The sequence below is a fragment of the Taudactylus pleione genome, unplaced genomic scaffold (genome assembly GCF_031769625.1).
Source record: "Taudactylus pleione unplaced genomic scaffold, aTauple2 ptg000609l, whole genome shotgun sequence".
In the NCBI taxonomy this organism is placed as follows: Eukaryota; Metazoa; Chordata; class Amphibia; order Anura; family Myobatrachidae; genus Taudactylus; species Taudactylus pleione.
The window spans coordinates 3892903-3906128 of NW_028285011.1; positions in this window are offsets into that span (position 1 = coordinate 3892903).

Here is a 13226-nt window from a genome sequence, read left to right on the forward strand (position 1 = left end):
ATATGAGTGACAGTGAGGCAATGGTACTGGCAAAGCTTACTTACTCCCAACTCAATAACCGACATCGAGATCCTTTAACCCTTTATTTTCTGGATCAAAAGAGGTTAAGACAACCTGGAAATAGCACGTTCAATAACACATTTATGGACAACGAAATTTCTTTGGACAATTCAATAACTTGTTTGTTGGCAATTAAATAGACACTTCAATGGACAAGGAAATATACATTTCAACATACAAGTACCTAGATACTTTAATAAGTGACTAACCTAGCAATTAAATTAGATAGAGGCAAATTTCCTTCAGATAACTCACAATGGTGTCTCAATCCGGTTCCAGAACTACATTCTAGTACAGACGTGGCTTAGTTAAACCCCGAACACAATAGTAACGTAGTAAAAGTGTATCCTGGTGCGTAAATAGTCTTGTATCGCAGAGGTACAATACCCTCTAGGAAGATGAAGTCATTGTGGTGTATCCTTTCCCATAGTAGAAATAAAGTTCCACACAATATCTCAGTCTCTCACTGGAGGTTAAGGTTAAGTGATGACAAACAATAGTTCCTTAAGCGAACAGGTGAAATAAAGCAGATCCCACAAAAATCAGGGCCGCAACTAGGGGGATCTAAGGGGGCACGTGACCCAGGTGCTGGGGAGAGGCTGCCGGGAGGCTAGGATGATGCTCTTGTGGGTTTGGAGTTGCATCCCGGCCTTGAGAGGCACAGAGGGTGTCAGTCTATTCTGGTGCCGGTCGCAAGCCAATCAGTGCTCGCGGACCGGCAGCCAATCAACAGAGGCTGTTGGTCCGTGAGCTCCAACTGGTTCACGAGCGGCGCCACATTACAATGATGGCAGTACTGATAGTTTCCCAGTGTGTGGCAGACCCGTCTCATGCCACCCCCCTGAGCTCACCCACCGCACGTCGCTGGCAGGTTAGAGAAGGAAGATGGGGCCTTACTGTGGCTTAATGTAAAAGAGGCCCCTTACTGTGGCATAATGTGTAAGGAGCCTTACTGTGGCATAATGTGTAAGTAGCCTTACTGTGCCATAATGTGTAAGGGGCCTTACTGTGGCATAATGTAAAGGGGACATTACTGTGGCTTAATGTATAAGGGGCATTACTGTGGCATAATGTGTTGTAAGGGGCATTACTGTGTCACAAAACCACACACCCTTTTCGTTCTCTATGTTGTATTTTTTTGGTGGGTGGTGCAAAATTATGGCCTTGCCCTGGGTGACAAAAATCTTAGTTTCGGCCCTGCAGAAAGCTTATTGCTCCTAAAAATTATGTTCCAATATTGGCACAATAGTTGGACTGACTAACACTCTATGGCCCGTATTCAATTTGGGAGTGAAAAGTCGATGCTGGACTTTTCACTCCACATCAGAGCTTTTCCTGGGATAAAGTATCAGGCACGTTCCCGCTTTATCCCCGTATTCAATTTAAAATCAGTGAAATCGGGACACGGCAACTTGGGATCTACAAAATAAACGGGAATTTTCAGGAAATAATTGTAGGACCCCCCCTAAAGATGTCCAGACATGGGGGATCACTATGGGTACCCTCGTTTTTGCCTGCAAAAGAAAGTTGGGTTTTTAAATAGCCGCGGCAGGTATTTTTTCCAGACATTGAAGAAGTGATGCAGAAGAGCACTTAGGTTATTTTTTTCGTTTTTTTTAAGTGGTCCCATCAAATTTGGGATACAAGATAATGGGTACTAGCATATGTTTAAATCCCTAAAGTAATATTTTAAAAATTCTGCAAAAATGCACCTGCCGCTAATAGCCTATTCTAGAAAACACCTGCCGCATACTTGCAGAATACCCCTGAACCTATTTCCCTATTTTTAAACACTGTTTCCACTCTTCTTTTTTTTCACCCCAAATTTTTGTATTAATTTTTTGGGGTTGTCCCTATTTTTTATTTTTATTTTTTTACTTTTTTTGACAGATTATTTTTAAATGACATTCCCAGGGGTGCAGGCTATTTTTTTAAACCTGCAACCCTAAACCCCAATTCATGTAAAACATGGCGAAAAGCTGTCCCTGTTTTTTTTCAAAGACTTTTCGAATCGGCAAAAAGTCTTTGATATTGAATACGGGGATAATTGAAATAGGCGAGCCTAATTGAATACCCCCCTATATGTGATAGCAATAGTGTTGTGGTTTAATACTCTGGTGTTAATACAAATTATATTTCGGACGGTATGGGATCTGTGGTTCCACAGAATTGACAGTATTTAACAGTCACAAAAGTTTCCTTAACTGAGTTACTGCTTGAGTAGGAGGCAGAATGTACATGCTGGACTCTTTTTGCTTTGCAGGAAATAGGTTGCATACTGCTTTTGCACACTATTACTGCTTTGTAGTTAAATGTCACTTTAATACAGTCTGAGTTCTGCTATTCTTCAAATCACAGTAAAGGTGCATACACACGTCCAGATTTATCAGATGTGTCAGATGAACGATTGAACCTTCTGAACGATTTGATGAACGACTTGACCAACGATTTGAACAATTTGAACGATTTGAACTATGAACGATTTTTGACTGCATTAAAATGACTGAAATCGTCCAAAACTGACTGCAAACACATCAGATGTCAGATATCGTTATCTGACCAACGGGAACGCGTATCATTCATCATTCAGACATGTCAGATGTGTCAGATTTTCCTTCAGATATGAACGATTGAACGATTTTTGAAATCATTATCGTTCAGATCTGAAGATAAATCTCACCGTGTGTATGCACCATGAGGTTCTGACAGATAGTATCTGCAACAAACAAAATGGCTGATCCTTGATCTTGCCTTCACTGTCTCCAAATGGCTGGGCTTAGCAACAACACTCCCTTATTGTCTGGTGCAGTCTTAATTACAGTTCTGGAACAAATATATCTTCATACTGGTGCTACACACTTCAATTACCCTGTGCTTTTATGTCTTGATGCTGGCTGGGGCTAGTAGTGCCACACTGCTGCATGAGCTCAGACAACTTCTATGATATAGTAGTTAGTTATAAACCTAGTAACGGCTGATGTGTGCTCAGTGTGTGTGATCATTATACCATAACAATAATAACACTTCAAACTTATCTAAGAATAAACACACGAAGACAGTAATGGATTTTAAAATAGGTCGGCTATTTATTTAAGAAAATAATTTAACTATTTAAAATATTTTAAATATTGTATGGTGGCTGGAAGGACGGCACTTACACAGAGCAGCTCAACAATGCAAACTCAACAACAAAAACACAGCATTGCGGGCGGAGTCCACCCTGTGGATGTCGAACCCTGCATTTGGGTTGAACACAACACCATCCTTAGATGGTTCTACTACCCCCGTAGAGGTGGTACAGTACTTCTCTACACATAATAGAAGGTGAGCACACCCAATGCACACACACACTACACCCGGGCTGATGATAAGCCGTACTTCCTGCCACACAAGATTATAGCTAACAAACCATAAAACTTGGGGAAGGGAGGGCGGGCAAATGAATCCCAGGAAAGAGGCCTTAAGGTGCGTACACACTGGGCGATAAAGTGGACGACTGAACGATAACGATATTGCTATCGTTCAGTCGTCCACTTTATCGTCCATTTTTAAGCCCAAAAAGATGAACGATGACGACGACGCACGTTCCCGCGGGTCGTTCGTCATCATCGTTCATCGGGCTCACATGCAGGCCAACCTGACGATCTCGTCAGGTTGCTGCATGTCAGGGAATGGGGGAGAGAGCCCGGCACTGAACAATATCGTTAATGATATCGTTCAGCGGCTGTGCTCAATGTCATGAACGACATTGAGCACAGCCTGCCGGGGACACACTAGACGATATCGCTCAGGGAGCATATCGTCTAGTGTGTATGCACCTTTAGGCTTGTAAGCCTGGCCTTAAATACACTCTGACCCTACTCCTCCCACTAGGGATTTCATAGGTTGGCCCCAACACAATGATCACCACCCTGACCAAAGCCCAGCCTCCTGGTTTAAGTCACTACTGGCTCATCCGAGCCCTCCGTTATTCTTCTCACCACAGCCTATCCTACAACATGACCCGTTCCATTAAGTACAAAACACTCTGCTCCTGGACTTCCCACCTAATTGATGATTGCAGTCACCTGTGGCGAACTAGGTAATTGATGAGACAGGTGTTTCAGCACAGGTGACTGCAATCATCAATTAGGTGGGAAGTCCAGGAGCAGAGTATTTTGTACCTAATGGAACGGGTCATGTTGGAGGGTCTGCCACAGGTGCCGCTGTGCAGTTAACACCTCAGTTTCTGCCTTATTCCCAGGGGAAACTTTTCATCACACTGCTCTGGAATTCCCAACTAGCCTCCTGCTTGTCTGTTACTCAGATACAGCTCCTGTCTCCAACACAAAGGGGCATATTCAATTACCCGCAGGACTTCTCCCGCGAGTAATTGAGGGGTGAAAGTCCCGTGGCGCGGGGTTAAGCTATTCAATAGAATAGCTTTTTCCCCGTTTCAAAAAACAGGACTTCCACGCGAGAACACACTGATTCCGTGAGAGGCCGAATAGGGCGGGCTCACGCTGATTTTACCTCGCACCAACATGAGGTGCGAGGTAAAATCAAACAGCAGGGGACTCGCACGCGGGGTCTCAGGGACACCCGCTCGTGGAATCCCTGCTAAATGAATCCCGTCCAGCGCGCCAATTAGCTGCGGGGTAAACCCCGCGGCTAATTGAATATGCCCCAAAATGTCTCTCATATCTACACGTGCTCCTCGTAGCAAAGCTTCTTGGAAATTCTCTCCAGATCTCACGAGATATCAGCTGACAAGTCCCTCTCAGCCTATCCCTTCTTGACTGACAGCTGCATGAACCAATGAGCAACATGGGCAGGTAAACCCTTGCGTTAAGTGCTTTCTGATAGGGATGGAAAATCTAGTTCATTTTGGTGATTAGTAGAGATGGGCAGAATGATTCACAGCACTGAGTTGAGCCACATGGCTCAACTCAGTGGAGTGTCTCGTGATAGTGTCTCGGGACATGGCTCTTTAGGTTCGGCAGAGCTGTAACAAGCAGGGGAGCTGGAGACTCTGAGTGAGTTGCTGACAGCTCCACCCCCCACAGCCGACATCTGCAGATCATTCTTCTGCACTGACTCTCCTGAGTCAGTGCACGCCCCCTGAGATGAGCCCCGGCTGTAGCAGCGCAACTCCGAATGAGTCACTGCCAGCTCTGCCCCCTGCAGCCCCGCACTTCTGAACCGTTCTATTGCACTGACTCTCCCTAGTCAGTGCACAACTGCACACCCACTGAGCTGAGCCCGGCAACTCCTAGTGCGTCACTGACAGCTCTGCCCCCTGCACTGCTGATCCAAGCTGATCAGTGCACACACACCCCGGCTGACAGAGAGGCTAGACACTGAGGTGGGTGTCTTGACACACCAAACGGTGAGTGACTCGAATCATTCAAACATCTGATTCGAGTCATTGTGTTGAGACACTCACTCAGTAGTCATCTCTAGTGATTAGGTCATTATGATCTAGTTCACTCAAAAGATTAGTTCAATAGATCAGCTATTTTAGGTCATTGCATCACTGGCTCTGATACACTGCAGATAGAAGTGATGGGAAACAGAACTAGTCTATTACACATACAGTACAGCATTTCTACTAGATGAGTCATTTTCAATTGATCACATATGTTTAACATGTCTGATCTTTTAATATTTTAAAAAAGCAATCCCTTATACAGCAAAGTACAAAGTAGTAGTGACATGTTTACAGTAGCTCTGCAATGTTAATTATTTTTTAGAAAGACCCAAATTAAGAATATTGCTTACCTCCCAACTTTTCTTCTTCACGAAGTGGGATGCTTCGCGTGCTGCAGGCGCGCGCCCGAGAAGGGGTGGGGCTTCACTTGAAGGGGCGTGGCCTCTTGGAAACGGGGTGGAGCCTCACGGCAAACCCCCGTTGATGTCACTATAGGGGGCATGCCCAGCACTCTCCGAGATGCTGGGAAGCCCCCAGACTCTCTCCCTACACAGGTTTACAGATGCCGTGCGCATGCGCATGGCATCTGTTCACCTTCTGCACACCTGCTGCTCTGCTATGCAAAGTAGCAGTATGTGCTCTCCCCAACTACCCCCCCCACCGCGGGACACTGCGGCCCGTGGGTGGGACAGCGGGACAGGCCAAGAAAAATGGGACTGTCCCGCTGAATGCGGGACAGTTGGGAAGTGTGATATTGTGATGTGTCACTTTTTTTTGCTTTTAAAACACAGTAATTTGGAAGAAAAAACAGTAATTGGAAAAAACCCATAGCTTTACCCCATTTTATTTTTAATTGCACCTATTAATGTCACTGAATGCACACCTGGGTTAGATTAAAAATAGGGTGGATGGGACTACAGCTCCAGGCCTCCACATAAACAGAGGCCCATCATACAGCATTATGATACCCAGCTACCTAGCTGGCACACAGTCTGCTATAAATCATAAGTATTCTAATTGCATTTCTTTTCCTCTCAAAAATATACAATTTTTCTATTTTTTAGTACTTAGGGAGATAATGGGGCTGATAGTGTAGGGGTTGTGCATGCCAGCTTCTGTCATTTATCTAGCACTGTCTATAAAATGACAGAAACTGATTGGTTGCTATGGGCAACTTTTCCATTTGATCTCTCTTGAAGGTTTGATACATCTCCCCCTATGTCTTGTGGTATAAACAAAATTACAGTATATAGCATGCAGTACTCAGCACTGTGGGCCTGATTCAGACCCAGTCGCGAGCGCTGAGTGCTCGCAACCGGGTTGATGGTGGCCCACAGTGCATGCGCACGACGGCTAGCGACAGGCAATCCGTCGCTCCGGGTCTCACACCAAAGGGGGCGAGCTGTCGATGTTGAGTGACAGCTCACCCCCTGTGGTGGGCGGGCCCAGGGGGGTGGCTGCCCAAACGGAGGCATTCCCATGAGAACGCCTGCTGTTTGGGGGTGGCCCCACTGACATCACAAGTAATGTCAGTGGAGAGATTCCGGCTCTGTTAGAACCGAAATCTCTCTGGGGTTTGCGGCCATGAGACCCTACCACAAGGGTCACCCACAGCTATGCGAGCGGCCAAGAGGCCACTCCAAAAAAAAAAAAGCCCAGCCCTGATTCAGAGCGAGCACTCTGTCAGAGCGAGCGGCTCTGAATCAGGCCCTGTGTCTTGAGCTGATGGGGAATGTATCATGTGACTTGTGAGCTACATGATCCACTCACTAGTCTAAACGAACTACTGACCAAAAGGTCAGGAAAATAATGACTCATGAGCTCTACAGAATCCTCTCAGTGTCTGAGCACAGCAGTGCCACCTGTGGTCAATTAGCAGTACTGGCTCATGATGAATGTATGAGAGAGCTGATGGGGAATGTATCATGTGACTTACATGAGTCACTGACCTATTCGAACTAGTGAACTAGATGCCAGGAGAATGTCATGATGACTTATGAGTCATTCAACCAGCTGCACATAGCCCTCACAAAGAAGGGTATTCGATTAGGTGCGAATTGCAAGTACACTTCGACAAATTATTGTACTCGCCATGGTCGCCTCCTAAAAATGTGAATTTTATTTTTTTAATTCGCCTAATTCAATTTCCCATAAATTCGCCTATGTCGAATACAAAATCAACAACGTTTGGCGAGGGCGGGAATTGTATTATTTCTCTCCACAGGGAGAATTTGGCACTTTCTTCGCCAGTATTTAAGCGAATTCGAGGTGCGTCAGTCTCTGCAGTAGGAGATGGCAAACTCAGCAGCAATCCAGCTCTCCGGCATCCGATGAAGATGAGGATTACCATCCTCCTCCTCCTGACCAAGAGAAGAGGAAGAAACAGCGGTTTCTAGGTACAGGTGAGTGGATTGTTACTGATTTTAATTGCTGGTGTAATGCAATATGACTTACTTGTGTGTCTAGCAGGTTTAAGATTGTGTTCATCCTGCTTTATTTTGTTTGTTTATTTTTGCAATGGGAATCCAAAAGTGTATTTTTATTTTGTTTTAGGTTATCTTGTCTGTCTGTTTTGCTGGGAGCCACATGTGTGATGTGTGTTAGTCAGCTAGATAGATATATTCAGTGGTGTAATAGGGCTGATCCTAGTCCTGTATTATGCTGCACTGGAAATGGTTTTTCCTATTATTGTATTCTAATGTAGCACCGTTTATAAGGTCAAATGGCTGATCCTCGTGCTGTATGGTGTGTATGACATGAAGGAGTGGGGTGCCACACTAGATGGGAATGTGCTTTCTGCCCTTTCAAAATAGGGCAGGGTGTGGCAGCAGGCAGAAACAGCCTCATGGGAAACGCCACATATGGTCAGATGGTTGATCCTAGTGCTTTATTAGCAGTGTTCTCCCCAGAAAATTTTGCCAGCCGTGTGGTATCAAGAAGTAGCCAGGTGGGGCCTTCAAAATAAAAAAATGTTTTAAACCGTGACTTGAAGTGGCCATTATGCAGTGTCCCCTGTAGTTATCCCAAAATGCAGTGCCCCCAGTAGTTTTCCCTTTTTTGCATTGCCTCCTGTAGTTTTGTTTTGACCCTATGCAGTCCCCCCAGACTGGCCCGATTATGCAGTGTCCCTAGACTGGCCCCATTATGCAGTGCTTGAAGACTGGCCCCTTATGCAGTGCCTCCAGACCTAAACGGGTGCACTACTGTGGGGACTACTACAGGAGGCAATGCATAGAAGGGACTCCTACTGTGGGCACTGCATAGTGGGGACCACTACTGGGGACTACTACTGGGGGCAATGCATATGCAGACTACTACTGTGGGCACTGCATATGGGGGAACTATATAAACAGCGCGGCTTTAAGAATGCTAAAGGATATTGAAAGGAAGTTTCCTCACGCAATATTGAACCGTCTAGAATGATTTATAAGTTTGTGTGGGCATTTTTTACGGTTCAACTTCAAATGCCTTTTGCACGAGGTCGAGGTGGCTTTGGGGCTGGGTAAATATATATTAGTCCCATTGTATGTTAACAAAAACCGTAGGTACATGATTGATTTTGTCGTTTTTTTTAAATAATATTCCAAAAATACTGTTGCTTTGTGTTTTGAAAATGTGTATTAAAAATATTACATTTTTTGTTTGAATATATATATATATATATATATATTTTTTTATGGATATATATTAATATGCCCATGATTGTCATCAATATAATTGAACGAGAAGTCATCAAATGTAGTAGTGTCAGACTAATCTAAAAAAATTGAAATATTTTCTTGCAACCATTTTCAATCCTGGTGATTACAGACACACACATAAAGCAGCCAGAGTAGAAGCGGTGTTGAGGAATAGATTATATATATATATATATATATATATATATATATATATATATATCATCATTTGTGTGTGTTATACTTAATATATATATTACATATTGTGATAGGATCATTGGTAAAGTGGTCTGTGGCAGGTACATTTGTCCCAGATTCCTGTCTTATGTGTTTTAAACCTCCAGGAGAAAGTCTGCAGTGTAGCAGGCTTGAGTCTCGGCTTTTTGAAAAGCCAGTTTGGGCCCTGGGGGTTGTGGGTGAGAGGAGAGGGAGGGCTCCACCCACGGCCACTCCAGGTTTTGGTTCTCTTAGCCTGGTAACAGGCTTGTTAGGGTTTCCACCTGAGAGTGGCCAATATAAGCCTAGTGTGTTGAGGGCTGATTGTCTCACCTGGGAGAGCAGATAGGGAGTTTGCTCAGAGACACTTGAAAACCTAACTGTAAGTGTTGTGCTGTGCCCTTGTTGCTGGTGAGGGCATTAGGCCCTGCCAGGTTCTGGTAGTGAGGGAACTACCTGTGAAGTTAGTGCCCCGACAGGGCTAGGATTTATGTTTATGTTTTCTTTATGTTTGTTTCTGACATTGTACAATAAAGACTGGCGCCGACCAGCTTGTACTTGCATCCAGTCTGGCGTACTGTTTCCCAGCTGCTGTGTGTGAAAGGAAGGAGTCCTCTACCCAGGAGAGGGACCCCCTAACCTAACTGTGTCACAATATGGTGGAGAATGCGGGCAACCACACACACTGAAGTTGCAGCAAGAGGAAAACTTTCCGTTTAAAAATTAAAGGGACAGACACCCAATTTGTGAGTGTGGAAATAACACTGTGTCCTTGGAGTCCCATAGAGGAGGCGTCAGCCAATGCTCAGAGAGGCAAGGTTCAGCTTCCAACCTACACCCCAGGACAAAATGGAGGACATGATTAAGGCCTTGCTCCAAGCTACAGCAGCTCAGCAGGAATCTACCAGAGCTCAGCAAGAGACGAACAAACTTCAGCAGGAATCTACCTGGGCTCAGCAGGAATCCACCAGGGTGCAACTGTTGGCCTTGGAGACAGCCCAGAGGCAACAACAGTTCGCCATCGAGGAAACCTGCCAGGCCATAAAAGAGGTGGTACAGCACCTGGTCGCCCGGCCCAGAGATGTTGCTACTGGTCCTCCCACCCCCACTCACTCCGTACAAGCCAGTCACTTCCTTCAAAAGATGACATCGGGCGATGATGTGGAGGCCTATCTCGCCGCATTTGAAAGAACGGCCGAAAGGGAAAGTTGGCCCAAGGAGCAGTGGGCAAGTCTGGTGGCACCTTTTTTGTCTGGGGAGCCACAAAAAGCATATTTCGAATTATGCCTGGCTGATGCCAAGGACTATAAAAAACTAAAACAGGAGATCTTAACTCATTTGGGAGTCACCACCTTTGTTCGTGCCCAACGGGTCCACCGCTGGGAGTTCCATAGGGACAAGCCTCCACGTTCACAGATGCATGACCTCGTCCATCTGTCCTCAAAATGGCTACAGCCCAAGATGCTGACGGGACCACAGATCGTGGAAAGGGTCGTGATGGACCGGTACCTGCGATCATTACCTGTGACTCTGCGCAAGTGGGTGAGCCATGCAGACCCTAAGTCCGCGGACCAGTTGGTCGAGCTGGTGGAGAGGTACGTGGCAGCTGAGGAGCTGATGAGTATGCCCCACCGAGCCCCGATGGTGCACCGGCGAACTCCCACAGACACTGGTAAGACTGTTCCAGGGGAGAAGGGTGCTGGGCGGTGGAATGTACCTAAGACTGAGGGTGTAGAACCTGGAGACAGGCCTGCCAGGCCAGGAAGGTTCTTGCCCCGTAACGACTAGACATTAATATGACTCAGTGTTTCCGATGTGGTGGCTTCGGCCATATTGCCGCTAATTGTTCACTTACAACTTAACCTATGCAATGTGATACTGCTCATGTCTACCGCAGGGGGTCTTTCTTTGCACAGACAGCCTGTACGGCTGACCGGCAGGCTGAAACTGATAAGCACATGTGTGTACTCACTGTAGATGGCAACCGAGTAGAGGCACTGTTAGACTCTGGTAGCTTGGTGACACTTATAAAAGCTGAGCTGGTGAACCCCTTGAGGCATACAGGGAAAACTGTTGGTGTGACCTGCATACATGGGGATACTCGATATTATGTTACGGCCGAGGTGAACATCGAGACACCATGTGGCTCTGCTATAGTTTCTGTGGGTTTGGTGCATGGTCTGGTGTACGATGCAATATTGGGGAGAGACTTTGCTCACTTCTGGAAGTTGTGGGAAAGCCGTTTGTTCCAGAGGTGAACAACCCCAATCCATTTGAGAAGGTTGTCGATGTAGTGGAGGAGGGAGTTTCTTCTGAGTCAGAGTTATTCCCTTTTTCTACTATGGTTGGAGAACTAGAGAATGCGGAACGTGACGGTGGCCCGCCAACTGATGTGCCTCCCATTGAGGTGGGAAGTGTTGTTGGGCCAGGTGATCATCTGCCTGATTTAGAGGTCAGAAGAGAGGTCTTTGCCGTGGAGCAGTTGAATGACCCTACTTTGGTAAAAGCCAGGGAGAATGTAAAAGTAGTTGATGGTAAACCCGTAGACCCTGATAGTCCTTTGTCCTATCCCCACATGGCAATGTGTCAGGATTTGTTATATCAGGTGACTAAGAAGGGGGAAGATGTTGTGGAACAACTAATAGTTCCCAAATCCTACAGAAGAACAGTGTTGGATCTGGCCCATGGTCATATAACGGCAGGCCATCTAGGGGTAGAGAAAACCACTGAGCGAATAATGCAGAGGTTTTTCTGGCCCGGGCTTCATAAAGAGGTGTCTGACTTTTGCACATCCTGCCCTGAGTGTCAGTATCATGCTCCCAGGCCACATTTTAAGGGTCCACTAGTTCCATTGCCTATTATAGAGGTGCCGTTTGAAAGAATAGCGAAGGATTTGGTTGGACCCTTAATGAAGTCTGCCAGGGGACACCAGTATATTCTGGTCATAATGGATTACGCTACCAGGTACCCGGAAGCGATCCCGTTGCGCAATATGTCAACCAAGACCATTGGCAGAGAGCTAGTTCATGTCTTTAGCAGGCTGGGTATACCCAAGGACATACTAACTGACCAGGGTACACCGTTTATGTCAAAAGTCATGAAAGAGTTATGTCGCCTGTTCAAAATTGAACAGTTAAGAACTTTGGTTTATCACCCCCAAACCGATGGGCTGGTCGAGAGGTTTAACAAGACGTTAAAACACATGCTTAGGAAAGTGGTCGACAAGGATGGTAGGGATTGGGATTATGTTTTGCCGTATTTATTTTTGGCTATAAGAGAAGTTCCCCAGTCCTCCACCGGGTTTTCACCCTTCGACTTGTTGTATGGGAGACACCCAAGGGGGTTACTAGACATTGCCAAAGAGACATGGGAGGGCCAGTCTAGTCCTTACAAAACCGTGATTGAGTATGTTTCTCAAATGCAGGAGAGAATTGCTGCGGTAGTGCTGATAGTGAGAGAGCACCTGGAACAGGCTCAACAGGCACAGCAGAGGGTATACAACTGCAATGCTCGGTTACGCAGCTTTGCTCCTGGGGACAGAGTGTTAGTATTGGTTCCCACTGTGGAAAATAAACTTTTGGCTAAATGGCAAGGGCCCTTTGAAATCTTAGAAAGAGTGGGGCAGGTCAATTACAAAGTTTACCAGCCGGGGAAAAGAAAGCCGGAACAGATATACCATATAAATCTGTTAAAGCCCTGGAAAGATAGAACGGCACTTGCGGCCGTCCGAGCCCCTCCAGTAAATCCAGGGCCCTTAGTTCCCGAAGTGACAGTGGCAAAAACCCTGTCGGCAATTCAACAACAAGAGGTCAAGGAGTTTCTGATCAGAAATAGGGTGCTGTTCTCTGACGTACCTGGGAAAA